The sequence below is a fragment of the Tachysurus fulvidraco genome, chromosome 11 (assembly GCF_022655615.1).
Source record: "Tachysurus fulvidraco isolate hzauxx_2018 chromosome 11, HZAU_PFXX_2.0, whole genome shotgun sequence".
NCBI classification, from domain to species: Eukaryota; Metazoa; Chordata; class Actinopteri; order Siluriformes; family Bagridae; genus Tachysurus; species Tachysurus fulvidraco.
The window spans coordinates 18,946,533-18,968,343 of NC_062528.1; the positions used below are offsets into that span (position 1 = coordinate 18,946,533).

The 21,811-nt window shown below is 38.2% G+C and overlaps 1 protein-coding gene across 3 annotated transcripts in view; it reads right to left on the reverse strand.

Moving 5' to 3' along the window:
- The window catches only part of frem2b (FRAS1 related extracellular matrix 2b), a 153,295-nt gene that overhangs the window by 104,199 nt on the left and 27,285 nt on the right, over positions 1-21,811 (reverse strand). The gene's annotated exons all lie outside the window — the stretch shown is intronic.

Genomic DNA, 21,811 nt, shown 5'->3' on the forward strand with positions numbered 1-21,811 from the left:
TGCTGATATGCACTCGATATGAGTGCCGTTACTCAGCGCAGGGAGATGATCTAGGTCTATGTGCTCAATGAAAATGGAGAAAAAAATAAAACCTTTATTTATATTAAAAAAAATTCATATAAATATTGATCGAGTACATGCTAGCATTAAAGCAAAGGCAGGCCGTAGCAAATCCGAAAAATCATTGTGTTCTGTAAAAATCATTGTGTTCTGTAATGTGACCAGAGCCAAACATATAAATAAGGCACAATGGTAGGAAACATAAAAATTAAAGACTAAAGATTCCTCACACACAATAGACATCTCATTTTAACATCGACTGATTGCGTTGACCTTTATTATAAGCTCGCGGTGCAGAGCGCTTAGCTACACAGGTTGCTCGTGATCGTTAGCAGGTCACATGACTAGAACATTTAAGTCAGCTTATCTCTGCTAGGAACTCAATACAACTCTAGAAAGCATCACTTCTCTGAGGAGTCCTTGAAAATGTCGTGCATATGATACGGATGTGGATTTTATAGATTGGGATACAATAGAAAAGACTGAGCACTTCTTGCAGTGTCTTTATTCTGAGGAAATTCCCAAAGGATATAATGGAAGTTTTACCAGCATGTCAATATGGCAAGGATATAACCTGTATACTGTATATATTACCTGGGGTTATTTCTACTGCTTATTTTGAAGAAGGAAAAAAAATACAGAATGCTCATGCAGTGTGAAAAAAAATGACTAACGTGACTGATTCAGACCCCAAAAGTCCCCTAAGATAATAATTCTGTTAACCAGTATAAAAACCAATCCGGTCTGAATAAGGCTTTGGTCTTTGAACATTTCCACTCATGGAGGAATGATCCACTTGATTGACCTGGCCAGCTTGAGGAAAGCGAGATAGCGAGCAGAAAATGAACAGAGATTGACAGACGCCCTTCTGGATATATTGTTCCAGGCTATTAGTGGACCGTAGACTGTGAGTTTGGCAGCACTACACAGGAACTAACCTCCCAGCATCCCCCTAGTGTCCTCCTTTGGCTGTCATGCTCGGTAAACCGGTCACGTCTCACTATGCCCATTTCCCTTTCATGAAAAGGGCGAGGCACAGACGTTCGGCCTGCCGTGTCTGGGTGTTTTAATGCTCATGTCTGTGTGTCGGTGTGTGTGTGTGTATAAATACTGGCTGATGGCACCTGTTTTATGTGGTCAGAATGATTCCCTATGAGGGATTCATTTTGAAAGAGCTGTTCGTGACACATGGTGTGTCTATAGTGTAGGCACAAAGAGAAGGGGGAAAAAAAACAGCAATGAAAATAATTCCATGAAGTACGTCATGAGTGAAATGCAACATCCTAAACTGCCGTGATTACGTTTTAGAATCAGCTCAAGTGGTCGTCCTTTTGTCTTAAAAGTTTTAGAGGCAGCTCTTCGATCAATCCTGCTTAACAAATCTGTGAATGAGGTGATCAAACCTGAGCTTGTATGAGAAAAGTCTCATGGAAAATAAGATGAAAGTGCCCTCTAAAGCACCCCCAACCTCAGACAACAGGATAAATCTGTGAGGGTTAAAAGGTTCGGTCACAGAAGACGGGAACTACCTGGCTTACCTTCGAAGACTGCGATTTGTAGAATAATTGCTTTTGTCAACAGACTTTTTTTGATGAAAGAGAATGTGAGATTCCCAGAACACAAAGATTTTTCGACTGTTACATCGGTTGCTGTCAGAAATACAGAACGTAGGAGAAATGAGTTTAAATAGCAGTTGTATGACTGCCTGGGAAATCCTGCCGAATGTCACGGTGCCTGAGTTGTCGCACACGGCCAAAAATTACACACAAGTCAGGTATTAAATCTTTTTTTTTTTTTTTTTTACCTGTAACTTATTTTGACCTTCACTTTAAGAAACCATGATTGTATTTCACCGAAATGTTCAAAAATATACTTCCCTTTCTTGCCGAAGCCATGTTCCAACAAATCCTGTTGAGTAAGGAGGCAGTTTAAAGCGGCATAAAAGAAAACTATTTCTGCCATAATGGGTCTTATATCTTCTATCTAAAGCTGGATTTACACCGTATGTGTATACATTTGGCCTGATTTTGCTGATCACACATCATAATGAATAAACTTTGGTTCGGGAGTAAAGACTAGTAGTCTGGTAGTATTAGAACTCGTAATGTGATGTTCGGGATGTGTGGGAAAGTACGGTATTTTGAGGTGATCCGGTTACAAAGCCGCAAACCTATGTTGCATTATTGCACATCCAATAGGGCAGAACATCTCCTCACGGTGCACCTCGCACCTTTAGAGCTACCAGCACTGCTCGACTGATCCCATCATCTCTCAGGGTAGGCATACTGTACAGCAAGACTCTTTTCTGTACTGGCACCGAGGTGGTTGAATGAACTTCACTTAGATCAGGGGTGGGCAACCAATCAGGGACCAAGAGCCACATTTTTTACTGTGTTACCGCAAAGAGCCACATCATACACATGGGTACACATGATAATCACATTTTTTTCCCTGCCATTTTGAGAGCGAACTTGACACAAATTGTTTACTCAAATGATCTTGCTCCTACTTTGGGGTATTTTCATCCCACTCACATTCACGTTTGATGAAAATACCGTATTGAACTCAAGCGAAGCAAACACGCATATTAAAAAAAAACACAAATACAAACATCGATATGAACGTAAGAGCCGCATGAAACCGGGCAAAGAGCCGCATGCGGCTCGGGAGCCGTGGGTTGGCCGCCCCTGACCTAGATGTCTGAACTTCACCTAGCTGATTCACTGGCGATTAATCTTCAAACAATGGGTGAAGACCTACTACTTCCTGAAACACTTAAACTAACACTTATTTTAATGCTTTAAAAACAGCAACAAAAACAAAAACATCCCTGAGCAGAGTTTTAGGTTGATGGTATCCTAAGTCAGTGACCTAGTCAACCGGTGTTAATGTATTCATCGATAAAGACTTAAAAGCACTTTTGTACTTTTCTCTTGATAAGGACGTCTACTGAATGACGTACCGTAATTTCCAGACTATTGAGCGCACCTGAATATACTGTAAGCCTCACCCACTGAATTTTAAAAAAATGATTATGAACATAGATAAGCCGCACATGTCTATAAGCCGCAGGTGCCTACAGGTACATTGAAACAAATTAACTTTACACAGGCTTTAACAAAAATAAATAGGCTTTAACGAAACACTTCTTGTAACAAAAAATAAAAAATTAGCAGACTTGTCCCTACCCTGATGGACAGGCCTTTACGTCTCATAAATCTGACTTGACACCACGAAGGTCCACCTCTAAAATCCTCAAACTTCATCGCAGTGGCGATTGTTTTGGCTTTTAGTCGGATCTGCACAGTTGAAACAGCTCGGCTGTCTGCTCTCTGTGTGTTGACCCGGTCTTCGAGCTCATTTTCTAGTTCGGGCCATCTGCTTTTCTTTCCTCTGAAAGCTTTAGTTGTCTTTTTGCACCATCAATTCCTCACGCTGCTGTTTTCAACGTCTTATCATCGACTCATTAAGACTAAGCCCCCGTGCAGCAGCTCTTTTCCTTTTCCAACAGCCAGATCAATCGCTTTCAACTTGAAAGCTGTATCATATGCATTTCTCCGTGTCTTTGCCATGATGAGGGTGACAAAATGACTACCGTAATCAGAATGATGAGAAGTTTCAGCACGCTCTATTTAATCTAAACAGTAAGACAGGAAGTCGTGGCTTAGTGGTTAGAGAGTTTGACTCCTAGCCCTAAGGTTCGATTCTCGGGACGGCAATACCACGACTGAGCAAGGCGCTGAACCCCCCAACTGCTCTCTGGGCGTGCACCTTGGATGGGTTAAATGCAGAGAACGAATTCTGAGTATGGGTCATCATACTTAGCCGTATGTCACGTCACGTCACGTCACTTATTTATGAAAGCTTCATGCCACCAAAAAATTAGCACAGAATGTGTTTTTTTTTTTTTAAATTGAAAGCAGGAAAAATCCATATATTGATGCGTCATTGTTTAAGCCACAAGATTCAAAGTGTGGGAAAAAAGTTGTAAATGTAAAAGTAAAGAACGTATTGTAGCTATCTTTGTCGTTTAATCTGCCTTGAAGAACATACTAGCACATAGTCTGTTACGAAATCCTTACTCGGCTCATCTTGATCAGAAAGAAATAATTGTAAAAGATCTCTGGAATCAGAAAGTCCAACACATTTTATGTCCCACTTTGATTAAAACAGCACGTTGTAGCATAACGTATGTTCATCAGCCGCATCAATACAGTTTAGAATAGAACAAGCAGTCAAAACATCCACTGTACTCTCACTTGGATATTGAATTGTTGTCGAAATGGCAAAATGTTTGCTTGGCCTTCTATCCATCTATTCGAGACTCTTGTTGGGATTCATTCAGTCATACAGCTCGAAGGCAAAAGTTGTAAAGTTTCAGCTCTAAAACCAAATAAATTCTACAAACCTTAAACCTCCGTTCCTTTAAATATAGAGCCATCTCAGACAGACAATTTATAAACCATGTGATTTGGTATCTATTCGCCTGAACAATTAAATCTGATAATAAACGAGTGCTGTAGATAATAAATGCTCTGAGAAAAATGACCAGGGTTTATTTTCAGATTAACTAAAAAAAGATCCACATGGATAAGTTCACGCTTCATGTCCGCGTTCGGCGAAGTGTAGCGTATTTACCGAGCAGCGGTGTGGGAGGTATACGAGTGCAAGTTTGTGCTGTGTTTGTAAGTGACCTCTAAATCAGCACAGCCACCTCGGCCAAGATAATCTCCTTATACAGGCAACTTGTCTGCTGTAGATGTGCCATTCAGTGCTCGGACTGGATAAACTCGTCGTGCCTGGGTATCCGTGAAGGTCTTCGGTCTCCTTAAAAGCTCTATGACTATTAATGAGCTGGATGGAAGGAAGACTGAAAGAAATATTAAGAGAGAGTTCACCTTAAAGCGCAGCACACACTATCGTTGTTAAGGACCATTTATAGGTATGACCATTTCATATGGTCTAAACACTGTTCGGCGAGCGGGTCGAAATGTATACACAAGCTTTGAAGCCATGGCACTACTTCATCTGCAGTATATCAGCGTCTACAATACCATGAGTCACGTTTGTTTCACATGCACTGGTCGACACATCTGCATAACCAAGGACGGGTTCAATTATTAATCATTCTCTGGAGCTATAGATTCCTCAGAGAGGACAAGGTTTTGTTTTTAACTCTGGATATGTGCAAAGGATAAAAGCTACAGTACATATGGTGGTATTCGGTGTATTATTTAACATAATCCTAATACTACAGTATAAGTTGTTTATATCCTTTTTGTTGTTGTTGTTGTTTTTGCATTCTTGAAAACTAACAGGTTCCAGCTGTATTTCACAATCAAAGGATTGTAGTAATGCGCTTATATTTCATTGTTTCCATGGTAACTAATTTACTGGGAATTGTACGGTGTATACTGTACAATATTCTGAAGCTTAATACACCGATTATGCATACCTTAGAAGACTAAAATAGCTTCTGGGTGATGAGGATGACTTCAATCTACATCGCATCACACTATTGATTATTTTCCTAGAACAGCACACCACAAGTGTTTTATCCCTTACTTCTCTAGCATTTATTATGTATCTTCATTTTCAAATGCACAGGGATTGCAGGTGGAAATTAGTAATTACCAAACTGTGGTGCAAAACAGCTTGTTCCCTGGTGTAATACTTACATAAAGTAAACAAACTGACTCAAGAAACTCGGCATGAATGCTTTAGGCATTTAGTTCCCAGGTTCCCAGGTTGCTTCTCCAGGTTTTACAGCAATAGATAAGGAATCACTGACACACTTCAAAGAGCATTAGGAAAAAGAGCGAGAAGGGGTGAGAAAAAAAAAAAAGTATCTGAGTTAATATATAATTCTGGATTCATTTTCAGATTTGTCTTCAGTTTATGTCAATCATATCGAACATTTTTCCCCAAATCTCCCAGGAACGCATGGAACTAAACGGAAACTCTTTGTTCTCAACAGATCTGTTCTCAATTAACGGTCCGACTAATGACTATAAAAAGTCCTACTCAATTCAGTAACATGCCTAGCAGTCGTCAGTCACCGTTTCATTCCTGTAAACCTGTCACCATGTACAGCCACTGAATATCTTCACAGCTCCTGTAATTTAACACTTATTTCAAGCTCCACTGAAATAGAATAAAGGTGAGAAGTAATGTACAAGAACCTGACCTCTTTTATACATTCTGCACTAATGGGCACGTAGATAACATCCCAATAAAGCATGAAATCTATAATAACAATCCAACAACAAAAACATAAAACATTGAAAGCACTGATTCACGGTCCTTCGGGGTTGTTAAGAGTCGCTGCTGGGTTTCAGGACTGCTGATAACCAGCACACGGGGTTCTGATGGTTTGACGAGTTACGGACAGAAGCAGTTCATCACCTCGTCTCATTTCCAAGCCCAAGCTGCCCATATTTGGTTGTGAGGGTCCTCTGTGCTCGTTAGTCCCAGACAGGGAGATAGACGTAGCGTATCATTGTGAAGCTAGTCTGACTGCTGAGCACTAAAGGTCTTTCTATTTCAAACCATTTGTATTTCTACCTTAAAAAAATGTTTGTATCGTGCTTTGTCATGTTTAACAGTGCTTGGTGTACGTGTATATTGTGTTTGCTCAAATTTAACCCACAAATTGGCAAATATCGTGTTTGTAAAGCAGGTTGTGATTCTGGTGCTTAATCGATTCTTGGTGTTGTGTTTTCATTATTCCTGTGAGAAATTAATGGCTGTCTAATACTTTAACAGCACCGTAATTAGTAATGCAGTTAATAGTTGATGTGATGTATTTTATTTTAATAGCTAAACATTTTTATCACTAACAATAAATGATGTCACTTAAACGGTCAGGTTTTGTGTGTAACTCAAAACAAAACTACAAAAGTTGAGTTTTTATACAGTCTACTTTCCAGAGATGTTTAAGATCATGTAAAGAAGAAATTTTAATAAAGTTGATAAAGTTTAAAATAAAACTGGTGTAAACTTAAAGCTCAATGTTGGGTTAGGGTTAGCGGTTCGTGGCCTAAGTGATGACTGGCGCCGTGGTGAAAGTTGAGGGTTTGGAAGCTGATCTGTTTTAATCACATGGGGAAGTGAGGGAACTGAATAGAGCCAAGATCTAATGTACTATAACATCAAGAAGCCTAACAGTATTTTGGGAATGTAGGAAGTGAAAATTTACCAACATGCTAGTAAAATAAAAACTCTTAAGATCTCCTCCTGCCAATGATTGGTCCATATGAAGAATATTTATGGATATTTAAGGCAACTATTAAACTATTTAAGATGCTAACATTTATACTTTAATTACTATTTGGGTGTTTGTGATGCTATAGGTCTTGAAATACATGGCCAAATATACAGTAAATACACAACTGCCAGTATTGTGATACAGAGAGAAATACCACATGAAGCCTGTAGCACCAGAATGAACACAAACTGGGTATAATAGGTTTACAAATGAAGCCTGTGAAGCCCATTCTGTTTAACCGCAACATGATACTCTCCTGTGGAGAATCTATTTACTCGTTTTTATTTTCATTCACCGGTATAAAAATCTATCGTACAGATATTTGAGCCGACAGATCGGCTGTAACGCATGTTCAAGTACACGGAGTTCATTAGTCTGGTAAGAGTCCGAGTTAAAACAATCACAGAGATCGAATTTAAAACCAGCATCAAAAAAGTGCAAGCCGCTTCTACGCGGCCGCAGGCTGAAGCACCGAGCCGTCATTCAGTAAAGCTGACATTCAGCAAAGCTTTGGTATGGAATTAATATTTCTATTCGTAATCTTTATATATTATGTCTGTCAAAACCACAAGAACATGTGATAGTATTGTGAGAGGAGAAAAAATAATTGCAGTGATAAAATGGTACATGATTACTCTTACAAATATTCGGATATCAAAACCGGGCGCTTGCTGATGGCACGACACGTGGGATCAACTCAAATTCTGTTTTTCTTTATATGCTTTCTGGCATTCATAGAAGCAGCAGTGTGAACCCTATTTAATGGAAAACTCAAGCATTTCACCTCCTTTGTTTCGTTTGCTTTTTCCTTGGCTCTAACATTACAGCCTACACTACATTTCTCTCCTTCATGCCCCTTTCATCACGAACACTGCTGCTCTGGTTATTTGTTCTATTTGAAAGATTTACCAGCTCTGCTACAAAACAAGCTTTGTAGAAAATAAGCCTCCAAGCCATGTAGAGGTTTACTGTGTATTGCAAAATGTTGTGTAGAAGTAATGTGATACAAATTTGTCTACCAACACAGTATATAAAGCCGTTTTCATGATTGGTCCTTTTCCCAGGGCCTCTGATGACCCATCGACTTGTGTCATTAGGGGTCCAATCACCAAACATGCTGGAACCTTGTTTTTGCTAGGTTCTTCTTCCTGTTGTTGTTGTTGTTGTTGTTGTTGTTCTTCTTCTTCTTCTTCTTCTTCTTCTTCTTCTTCTTCTTCTTCTTCTACTTGTTCTTCCTGTTGTTCTTCTTCTTCTTCCTGTTTTTACTAATCTTCATCTTATTCTTCTGCTGCTTCTTGTTTTTCTTCTTCTTCCTATTGTTTTTGTTCTTCTTCTTCCTGTTTTTGCTAATGTTCTTCTTCTTCTTCTTCTTCTTCTTCTTCTTGTTATTGTTCTTCCCGATCTTCTTCCTGTTGTTGTTGTTCTTCCTTTTCTTCTTGTATTTCTTCTTCCTCCTGTTGTTGTTGTTCTTCTGTATTTCTCTCTGTTGTTGTTCTTTTTCTGCTTCCTGGTCGTCTTGTTCTTCCTGTTGTTATTGTTGCTGTATTTCTTCTTCTTTCTGTTGTTCTTTTTCTTCCTGTTGTTCCTCCTCTTCTTGTTTGTTTCACCCTCTTCTTCCTGTTCACCAAAACTGATTACGCAGGACAAGGACAAGCTATAAGTTTAAGATATGAAACGTGGTAAGTAGGTAGTGCTTCCTCACACTGCACAATTAAGTGAGATGGAGTAAATTGATCTGTTCCGTGAAAATGATGTGTTTAAATAAAAATAATTAAATTCCCAATAATTAAATTCCCCCACTGATTCATTCTGCCTGTTGCTCTTCCCTTTAGGACTCAAAGCTAATTTGCATAATATGAGAAACCCACTTTGGTGAACTACTCCTAGGATTCTTGGCCTTCAAAATCAGTGTCAAAATATTCAGCAGTATAAATATAGAGACATCTTGTTGAGATTTCCAAACCAATCAAAAACAATCTGCCACACGCCAGTCAGTTCTCGCAAAGCTGAACATCATTTACTCAAACAGTCATACCTCCTGTTGGGTTGCCTGTTTTTTCACAAATCTTGAATTGTTTATTTAAGAACCTTCGGCCAAGAACAGTTACAGTTTGAGATGCAGATTATTATTGTAATGCGTTTATAATAATTTGGTTAAAGATTATAGTACTTATACTATAATGCCAATCATTTTGAATACATAATTACTCCAACATGGCCACTTCTGGCTTCTAGCATGCAGTACAGACAGTGTTAGCATTGAAATGTTTTTCACACATCATGAATGATATGTCCAAGTGGCTAGAATTTAATCCTGCACCTATACCGACCCTTACGAATAAGACAGAACAGCCCTGATCTCTAGATCCAATGGAACATCAAGAGGTGAAAAATGGATTGCTCCTAACCCACAAATGAATCATATACCCAAGGCAAAAGGCAAAACTAGGTCATGATGGGTCTGACATCACTAAGATATAAAGTACACAAATCATCCCATGTTTAAAACAACTCAGCCACCCCTAGTGGTACAGAATGTTCTAGAAATATACTTTTAAAGAGTTTTTTCGGTATATAAGAAAAAAAATATATATATATATAAATATATATAAAAAATATAATTAAAAGACATGTAACATAAATAATATAAATATATAATATATTTTTTACATAATTAAAAAAATTAATATATATATATATATATATATATATATATATATATATATATATATATATATATATATATTATTTATTTTTTTTTTTTCCTCAGCATTGGTTCTTTAGTTCTTTAGTCTTTTAATGCATGCAGCCAGCTTTAGCAGCCTTAGCTTGGAACTTTTCCTCAGAAAAGCTTCGGCTCTGGTGCCAACTGTCGGTAAATTGAACGTGGGGGAAATTGGTATTAGCGCATGCCGGCATTTACAGACAAGATTTTAAAGCTATTTAAGTGTGTACAATAAATTCTGTAATACAGCTTGTGTTTCTCAAGACAAAAATATGTGGACCAAGTGTGGAATTCACCCAGCTCCTGTTTCAGGATTGCACCTTTCCACGTGACCGGCTGAGGAAACACGGGCGGGAGAAAAGCCTGGTGAATTCAGCTAAAGGTCAGGCTTCGATCTGGGTGTTTGCACCATGCTCCAGTGCCTGCACTTCCTCCATCACATGATGACTCCATACCTCACTTATTCGAGGCACTGGCTCAACTCCACTCGCTCAGCCCGGAAATCCATAGGGGAAGTAATTAGCTCTTGAAATGATGGCATTCTGTTTGTCGAAAATCTTAAGATTCAGCATGTTTATTATTAGTTGAGTACTGTGACTATATCTGTGTACTTTCTAATGGGGGGTTGTGTGTGTGTGTTTGGGGGGGGCAAAGCATAGTTTGTACATCTTAAAGAATCTTGAAAAAAAAGAAAGAAAGAATTTTGCAATGATTTCAGGTGACCTCAATCACAAGGATGAGAGGCTACATCTTTCTCTGTCACTGCTTCGCCTGAAATCGCCTACCGCTGCACTTTACAGAATTGCTTTATCCTTTTAAAAAAAAAAAGTCCAAAGTTTGTCCACTTATGTTAAAAGATATATTTGGCTCTCTCGGCTTGTCCGGACACTCACAAAGACCTATAAATCACCCCTCAATACAAGGAAAAGTTGAGTGGTGACATCTCCCCAGGGTAGTTTTTTCATCTAGGAAGGCTAGAATTACTGTCGATTGTGCTTCTCTGTTTAAAACATGCCCACGACAGAGAGAGATTTTTATGAAGGTCAGCACTGCCTGGAGATCAGTGACACAAAAGGACTAAAATCCTGCAATTTAAAGCTTGATCCTATAAGCATTATCTTGAGAGTATGAACGAATCAATGCTGGAGCCTTTACATTGTGAACTAAATAAAAGTATTACATAATCAACCCTTACTGAGGAAGAGAACATTTTTATCGTCAGATGTTTCAACTTATGACTGAACACTCACACACACACTCACACACACACTCACAGACACACTCACAGACACCAACAAAGACAATAACAAACAATACACACAGTCTTTCCTCGAAAACTGACACACTCATTAAAAGATGATGACGATGACAGGTCAGACCTAAAGGGGGCACAAACTATTATGCAATGTTGTTGTTTTTTTTCTTCCTATATTTGTATGTCTTTCTATGTTCAACTTCAGGCTCAGAAATCTAATATTTAAAACGATACAATATATATTCTACAACCCTTGTGCACACTGGCCACGTTATAAGGAATAGTCGTATACTAATTAATATAATTATCCAATCAGCCAATCATGTTGCAGCATTGCTTTGCGGAAGATACTGAAAATACAGAAGTTAACGTTCTCACCAAACATCAAAATAACGGATGAATACGACATCTTGCTGAATCTATTGTTGTTTCTGAAAGACGAGCCAAGCACGGAGTGGTGGTGTAAATAAAAAAGAAAAATGAAATAAAATAGAAAATTGGTAATTGTATTTAGCTAACAACCTGAAGAGGACGTGTCCTGACCTGGACAAAGCTACAGATAAAAACAGAGTGCCTGGATCCAAATATAACAAATAATTGAATCAGCATGATAAAATTAAACTAGATATAATTAATATTAATTATTTTGGCTTTGTAGAAGCCAACATTCTGTTTTCCTATTTAAGCTTAGACAAAAAAAATTCAAGAGTAACTCGTCCTAGGGCTTTCGAGCCACATGAACCAAATTCGGGTATGTTGTAGACGCTGGTCTGAAGTTTGTTGTTATTACTTTTCTAAGCGATGCGAGTACCGGTACTTCAGGTACCGGGTCTCAAAGTGGCCTTTTTTCCCATAGACTCCCATTATAAATTTTGGAGGTTTATAACTCGGCGAGCTTTCGAACTATCTACAACAAACTCAGCCAGCTCCATTAGGGTGAGACTCTTTAATCGGTGTACTGACTGGCCTTTCGGTTGTCCCGCAGCCCCGCCCCCAAAATATGCAAAATCAAAAAACTTTTTACAACATGGACATGTGACATATCAAAACACTCAGCACAATAAGGGGAACATCCTCAAGAGTATTCAGATGACATCACGTGACGTCACGTGAAAATAAAAAATATTAGCACAACATGGACATGTGGCATATCTAAACACTCAGCACAAGGAGGGGAATTGCGTCACAGGTTTTCAGATGATGTCACATGCTCGTCTCCACTTACCTCTAAATGTTTTTGCACCATAGCGCTCCACTAGATTTCACAAGTTTTATGTCCACTTGCCTCCAAAAGTAACACTGACCCTTATGTCCACTCGACGTATAAAAAAGCACCGGCCCTTGCAAATACTTGCCTCGTCAAAGCCAACATCAAAAAATGTTGCGACGAACTTTATAAATCTAGTTATATTCTGAAATGAATATAATGGGTTCAGAAATAATAACAGAATAAAGAGCCTAATTGATCCAAAAGCTCACAGCCGTAGGTGCTCTAATGCTCTCTTAAAATGCGTGGCTAAAAAAGTTCAGCCCCTTGAGTTCAAATAAGCTTTTAAGTAAATGTCAAGCGTTCACATGTACATTATGTCTAGATTTCATGGTAATCGAGGTCCTATTAAAAACTCTTCGCTGTACCATTTCCTGCTCCTACAGAGCTCGTTAATTACCAGTCCGTCTGAAGCTTTGTTGTTGTTTACGGCATTTCGGAGTTTGGCCTCTCGTCTTTAAAACAAAGTCACTCTTTATCAGCAGAGAGGCTACCTTGCTGTGCCACTCACACATACAGCCTATTGAAGATTAGACAGCAAAAGTTCTGAGCTCATTACCAGTCAATTATGCATGACCACTGGGACTCCCACAAGGCCACGCTCAGTGATGGTAACATTAACTAAATACTCCACTAAAGCTTTCAGCTCTTAGCGGAAGATCACAAACACTTATCTATAATACTGCTCCACTTCTCTGCAGCACAAGAGCCTTTCAATGAGGGCAAACGTTGAGTTTTTTCCATTTTTTTGCGCATCTACTGATCTGCAAGTCGAACAGATTCGTCAAGCTCACTTTCGGTGTTCCGCAGGGGGTGGCCCAGGACGACTTCAGGGACTATGTGCTTATATTGCCAAACAAACACAAACCCCAGAGTCATTTCCAGCAGTCTGCAAGACAGCCTTCACATGGCTGTTAGTCTTGGGGGATTAAGAAATGACATGCCAGTTGCAGTGAAAGTGTCTCTAAAGAAAAAGGCACTTCAACCCAAAAAAAAAAAAAAAAAATACTTTCTGCTTGGCCATAGCAGCAGTGTGAAAATACGAGGGGAAAAAAAAAGAGAGGGAAAGGGGGTTTGAGAACACAGAAATATAATGATCCAGTCTGCAACAAAAGGAGAACAAAGATCAGTGGGCTGTGCTTTTTTTTTTTACCATGAATGTCTAGTGTTTGGTAGATTGTCAGGCAGAAGAATGGCGGACTGGCTGCTGAATGCTGGCACTGTGAGGATACTGAGTGAAAATGCTGGGCCCCACTGACCCACAGGCCCAATGCTAATCCTGCCAATGCTGTGTGTGAGGCTCAATTTCTCCTACAGAATGCAGGCGTAAAGGCTGACCAAGCAAGAATAGTACAAGTCACTGGCTTCATAATAAACTGGCCCATTCCAACATTTATCAAAAGCTAATATAACTCAGCAATCCATTATCTTAAGTCAGCTTAAGCATTCTTCAGTTTGCTCCTATGGGGGAAACTTTAAAAGTTTCTACCCTGTTCAACAAAGGGTTTCAAAAAGGATTTAGAAAGCTGGAATTATTAACCATCCAACAAAACCCTTAAGGAATCGTCTTGTCTATTGTACTCTTTTCTACTCTGTTAGACCTCTCTTTACTTTGTCATTGTCACACATCCTGGTCTCGCCGTTCAATCCCGAGCATGGGTCACTTTCTGCACAGAGTTTTACAAGTTTTTTCAATGTCCGTGTGTTATTTTCTCTCTCAGAACACGGTCATTCTCTTTCCAAAACCGCCCCAGGTTTGAACGAGTGTATGGACATTGCTCTACATCTCCTCCATACTATATTACTGCCTCATGCCAACATTACAAGTATAGAATCCCAATCCATTGCAGCCCTTAGCAATATCAGGAATAAATGAACCAAAGGATTTAAATGTGCAGGCTGGTCAGATTGCATTCGTTGGTTTGAAAGCCTGAAGTTATGAGAAGCAAGTGTTATTACATCAGAACTCACAAGAGTCTGTCAGGTTACAATATGCAAACGCAGGTTGCGTTAAAACAACAGTTTGCCTGGGGAAATGGTTGGGAATTGAATAGAGGTAAATTATTAAATGATGGCGTTAATGTTGGTTAAATCTTGTAAAGAAACCTTATTTGTGAGCCAATTCATGCTAAAAATACATTTAATTGATTTTTAATCATCTATAACACACGAATGCTGCCATATTGCTACCAAACAACTAGTGTTTTTTTTTTCTCATTTATTTTTTTATATGGCATTAAGTTCAGTAAGAATTACTATTTGAAATAATTTTGTTTTCTGCTGAAAGAACCATCTTTTATAACGCTTCTATTTGACAGTGAGGTACATCGGACCTGTCCTGTCATCAGAGCTGGACTGTTATTGGAGCACGTCCACTTTATTTGATCGCTAAGCCAAAAGCCAATACTGTCCACCTACGCTTCAGTTTTTCTCTGCATCAACTTCAATTTTGACCTCTGAATGAATGCTCTATGATCAGAGCGCCTGTGTCAGCCCAGCATTGGGGAACGCCAGACATGGCAGCAGGACACAGGGTTGAGGAAAAGTTAATGAGAAAAGGGCACTCCCTAGCTGTGTAATGAACTATACAATACACCCACATAGTAAAACGCAGTGGTGTAGAACATGAGAGAAAGCACCAAGTCAGCAATTTTATTTTCAATAACATTCTGTCTGGAAATCGTACATAGTTGGGAACCCACAATAACAGAAGAATTGGGTTTTGCATAAAGAAATGAATATAAATAAAAATATAACGGTATTTATAGCAGGGGTTTTTCTAAAACAAACAAACAAATAAATAAATAAAATTAAATAACAATAAATAAATAAAAAGTAAATAAATTAAAATAAACAAATAAACAAACAAACAAACAAATAAATAAAAAGTAAATAAATTAAAATAAATAAATAAACAAACAAACAAATAAACAAATAAATAAATAAACAAACAAACAAACAAACAAATAAATAAATAAATAAATAAATGATGGCCCAGTTAGTCACATTGCCTTGTTTTTTTTTAAAGGTCAGCATAAGCTAACATTACAAACTAGGAAGATCTTTAACGATTAATGAACATATCGTAATTTATAATCTTTCCTTTTTTTTACAGTTCTATTGACAAATAACAAAAGCTGTATCACCTTCGACTTTTCTGTGAAATGCTCTAACGTTTCACAAATCTATGATAACAAAACACTGGAATATAATTTACTTCTCGATGTTGGCTGGACAAATCCTGCTGAACACATGAACGATAACCTTCATAAGATACATATCTACAGTACCATACAGTTTTAAACTTCTATTGTTGTTCAGTTAACCTGTAAAGAAATATCAGTCTCAGGCTAAATAACTTGAGTAGTTATGTAAATATGTAATCTGTCATTATGTTTATTGTGCACTTTAAGTTTTGTGCTGCTCTAGGAAAAAGTCCCAGTCCACCATGTTGCTCTTGTGTTGTGACACCAAATTTCCGCTCGGGGATTAATAACAAGATAAAATACTCTTTAACAAACTTATTTGGCTCTACCAAAAAAAAAAAAAAGACAAATGAGCCATTTAACCTACAACTCCAACATGGCTTAAAGAGTTGAAGAGGACACTGACACTTCAAATGAGGATGAGGTTCCCTTCTGAGCCCTCTCAAAGTTTCTTCCTCATATCATCTCAGGGAGTTTTTCCTTGCCGCCGTCGCCTCCGGCTTGCTCATTAAGGATAGGGATAGATATATAGTATTTCAAATTTGTAATTAATATTTTAAAATGAATTTTAAACTTTAATTGTTTGTATTCATTTATTTATTTTTATCCTTATTTCTTCTTCTTCTATATTTATTTCTTTTTTTTCTTTCTTCTGTTTCCATACTTCTGTAAAGCTGCTTTGAGACAATGGAAAATTGTTAAAAGCTCCACGTAAATAAATTGAATTTGAATTTGACACCGAACAAACAAATCCGTTATAAAAATTCAGATCTGTACCATGAGAGAAATTGGTACACATTCCAATGATAGAGAGCATGGCTTTTCTTTTGTTCAGCAAATCTTTGTATATCTTTGGCAATCTGTAACAAGGTAAAAAGAGATGCAGTGGTTCATGTTTAGAAGATGTCTAGAGTTGCTGAACAATGTTTTGTGCTCAGTTTAGTATAAGGAAATAAAATTCTGGATCTATATCTGCTGCTTGAGGACCTTTGCCCCTTACAGAGGCACTCAGAATTTGGTCTGCATAAATGTAGCTGTTTGGTCTGTTGCTTCATTGATGTAGATCAAAACAGTCATGTTAGCCTACAAAAGCAAAATCCTGAGTGTTCCCCATGCACCTGAAAACACTGGTCAAACCCTGCTCTGTACCAAGTTCCCTTCAGCTAAAAAGCATGGCCAGACTTGGCTTACCATCCCTCAAGACAAAAGAAAGGCATGCATCAACATTCTTCTCTGTACACACTACAAGGCAGACTTACCCTGGCTGTCGGACCAGTTGAGCTACTGGCGTTTTTCCAAAAAAAAAAAAAAAAAAAAGTCTAAAGATACGCTAAGCGTTTAAGTGAACGCTAAATCTAAACATACAGAACGTCACAACTTGTACTCGACTTGTACTTGTTTGCATAGCTGTCCTGACTCCCATGCTGAGAAGTGTCCTATTAGCTCGACGCTATACTTAGAGGGACTGTGCTTTCGAGGCATCTGCTAAATTGCGTAAATGTTAAACTAAAATAAAAACATAACCCGTTTGGTGTCAGGGTGCTGGTGTGGTTCGACTAAAAGATTCAACCCTGATTTATTTCAGCTGACACTTAACCAACGAACGCAAACCATTTCCATCCCTTCAGTTTCTGACATGCCCCTCAGCTATTATTTTCTGGTCTACTTAAATTTCCACTGTGTCACCCAGAAAAGAATGTGTTCCCTCTTTATTCCAGAGTTTTTTTTCTTTGTCACTATTGCCCCTGGCTTGCTCATTAGAGGTCTGTATTTTAGATGTGTGTAAAGCTGCTTTGTGACACTGTCAACCGTTCAAAGCAGCACACAAATTGAATTGTATTGAACGGCTTTAAGTTGCCACAGTGTGAAAAGCAAATTGGACGAAATACAAAGCAAAAATTCCGCTCTGACTTGGACGGGGAAACAGAAAAGTAGACGGGCCACAAATACGGAACGTTCCGAACCAAAATCAAAATCAGAGAGTTTACAGTGTACCTTGAATTTCCTTGAGAATATGTTAAAGGTCAGATCCAATCAAAAGCAACTAAGACAGCCACACAGTTCTGAAGTGTTAAACTGATCCTTGATGGACGCTGACCTTTCAACAGGAAAGCACCCGGCTACGTGGGGTGCCATTAGAAAGAGCACTTTACTCGAGAGCTTGTGCAAAACACTATGCCTGCTCAGCGGGATGGAACTGAAGCTGGCCAATAATACGAGCGACTGAGAAAGGCATGATCATATTTTTAAACCTTCTATTAGTAAAGGAATAATACAGCCATCAGCGGCAGAGCGATTCCAGGAACCTGCCACCTACATATTGAGACTCTATTTACAGAAATATTGCTACAACGTGTAATTCAATTGGTAAAAAAAATATTGGCTGGTTAACCGCAATAATATCATCCATGCAAAAACAAACAAACAAATCAATGAGACAGAAAGGAAAAAGAAAAGATCCTCCCATTAATGACTGCCATTTTACAGGGGTTTGAAAGAGGGAGTGACGAATGCCAGAGACATGCTATAGCTTGCAAGAGTCTACTGCCGTGATCCAGCTTCATGTCAGAAGTATAGCTGAACTACTGAAGAAATGCTGTAAAAACCCCCATGGAGTGCATTCCGTCTGAGGTGGACCACTGCTGTCTAAGGGTGTAAATATGGGTCAGTGCGTACGTCTGATTTACAGTAAGCCGGATAGATTTCCACTCAGAGCAGATAAGCTTTCAAGCTAGTACATGTTGATGCCTGTTTCCTGATTTCAGAAGCAATAAACTCAGTTTAGCTCCTTGGTTGCAGGTGAAGTCATTGAAATCATGTTAGTGTTCCGGACGAAAGAGAGACTCCCTACAAAGTGATGGATGGCAGCCTTTGTAAAGACATATGGCCGACTGCTGATTGATTAGCTTTAATTACATTCTGACGATGAGTGAGTGAAGAAAACTGCGTACTACCTGTTCGTAGTCCTTGCATGATTAAATTATTAAATTAAACAATTAGGGAACTATTTGCATCCTGCTGATAATATACTTATAAACATGCAAGTACATGAAAAGTAGACATTTCAAACACACACAAAAAAGAACGTCCTTCACACCAATCTACACGTTTAAAAAAATAAATAAAATACATTAACAAAACCTCTACACATGGTTTTATCCGCTTATTCCACTTTAATTAAATTTTACCTTGAAATCTAATTCTTTAATTCAAAAATCTTATTATTTTTGTCTCAACATCCTTTCACACAAGTCATCCATTATAGGAGGTATCTTTTAGCTCCACATCATTCACTCTACCCTGTTATTTAAACAGATCTTTAACGTTCCACATGTTCAACAGGAAGTCACATCACTCACATTTCCTGGCTTAGATAGGAGGAGAAAAGGAAAAGTCTCGTATTCGTTTTTCTTGATTTTTTCTCTTGATATTGGCTGATGATATTTCTTTGCAGGCTTAAACTTGTTACAAAAATATAAATATGAGAATATTAAATAAAAATTATTTTTATTTTAAATGGTCCTGAAGTCCCGGTGCTATTAGCTATTAGGAAAAATTGTGATTTAATATTCAACCAAAAAAGAAACCTGTTAAAAAAAACAACAATAATGAGGTATTGTTGCACAAGATATTAGCACAATTGTTGCAAGGATTTTATTATTATTTTTTTTAAATATGCTTAGAATTAATATTTTGATTTTATGAAAATCTAATTAATTTTTTGGATCAAACGCTGCCTGGAATCATGGAATCTCACTTTCGACAAAATCCTCAAACATATACAAAAAAAAATAATCCTGTACAGCTATTAGTACAGTGTCTTGCAAAAGTATTCATATCCACTAAACTTTTTCGATTCAATTCAATTCAAGTTTATTTGTATAGCGCTTTTTACAAGAGACATTGTCTCAAAGCAGCTTTACAGAACATAAACATAGAACAGAAGGTAAACATAATTAATGATAAAGGAAATAACGAATAATAAAAGTAAAAGAATTGACAGAATAAAAAATTCTAGATTATTATTTGATATAAATAGTTCACAATCTGTATGTATTTATCTTTTTAACATTTTGATACGTTACAACCACAAACAAAAATGTATTTTATTTTATATGTATTTTATGTGATAGACCGACACAAAGTGGCACATAATTGTGAAGTGGAAAGAAAATGATAAATGGTGTTCAATTTTTTTTTTACAAATAAATATCTGAAAAGTGTGGTGTATTTGTATTCAGCCCCACTGAGTCAATACTTTGTAGAACAACCTTTCGCTGCAATTACAGCTGCAAGTCTTTTGGGGTTTGTCTCTACCAGCTTTGCACATCTAGAGAGTGAAATTTTTGCCCATTCTTTTTTGCAAAATAGCTCAAGCTCAGTCAGATTGGATGGCGAGCGTCTATGAACGGTGATTTTCAAGTCTCGCCACAGGTTGGATTTAGGTCTGGACTTTGACTGGGCCAATCTAAACACATGAACATGCTTTGATCTAAACCACTCCATTGTACCTCTGGCTGTATGTTTAGGGTCATTGTCTCAAGTCTTTTGCAGACTCTAACAGGATTTCCTCTAAGATTGCCCTGTATTTGGCTCCATCCATCTTCCCATCAACTCTGACCAGCTTCCCTGTCCCTGCTTTAGAAAAGCCTCCCCACAACATGATGCTGCCACCACCATGTTTCACAGTGGGGAGGTGTGTTCAGGGTGATGTGCAGTGTTAGGTTTCCGCCACACATAACGTTTTGAATTTTGGCCAAAAAGTTCAATTTTGGTCTCATCTGACCAGAGCACCTTCTTCCACATGCATGCTGTGTCCCCCACATGGCTTGTCGCAAACTGCAAACGGGATTTCTTATGGCTTTCTTTCAACAATGGCTTTCCACTCCTACGTAAAGACCAGATTTGTGGAGTGCACGACTAATAGTTGTCCTGTAGACAGATTCTCCTACCTGAGCTGTGGATCTCTGCAGCTCCTCCAGAGTTACCACGGGCTTCTTGGCTGCTTCTCTGATTAATGCTCTACTTACACGGCCTGTCAGTTTAGGTGGACGGCCATGTCTTGGTAGGCTTGCTGTAGTGCCATACCCTTTCCATTTCCGGATGATGGACTGTACAGTGCTCCATGAGATGTTCAAGGCTTGGGATATTAATTTATAACCTAACCCTGCTTTAAACTTCTCCACAACTTTATCCCTGCCCTGTCTGGTGTGTTATTTGGTCTTCGTGATGGTGTTTGTTCACTAATGTTCTCTAACACACTTCTGAGGGCTTGACAGAACAGCTGTATTTATATTGAGATTAAATTACACACTGGTGCACTCTATTTACTAAATAGGTGACTTCTGAAGGAGGTTGTCCACAACCAGGAAGGAGGGAGACAGACCCGTACGCAGGATAACTTCTAAAGAATGGGGTTTAATATGATAAAGACAAAAACAATAAAAGACAAATGATGACATTGAACATTTAACTAATGATCACACGCTGCCATGGGCAACGCGGCTCACTTAAATACACATGACAATAAGGAACAGGTGTGGAGACAGGGAGGAGTGAACAAAGGCGGGGCAGACATGTGACACGGAACAACAACAACAATAACAACAACAATAACAACAACAACAACAACAACAACAACAACAACAGCAGCAGCAGCACATGGCCAAAAGTCCGGGCTGATTCCTGACAGCAGTTGGTTTCACTGGATTTTAGTTAGGGGTATCAGAGTAAAGGGGGCTGAATACAAATGCACATCACATGTCTCGGATATTTATTTGTGAAAAATATTTGGACACCATTTATAATTTTCATTCCACTTCACAATTATGTGCCACTTTCCTTATTTCATAAAATCTCAATAAAATACATTTTTCTTTGTGGTTGTAACGCGTCAAAATGTAAAAAAAAAGTTAAGTGGGTATGAATACTATTGCAAGGCACTGTATTTGCTAGATTAGACGACCCCCCACCCCCACCCCCGGCCCCCACCAAAAAAATAATAATAATAATGTTAAAAAAAACATGTTAA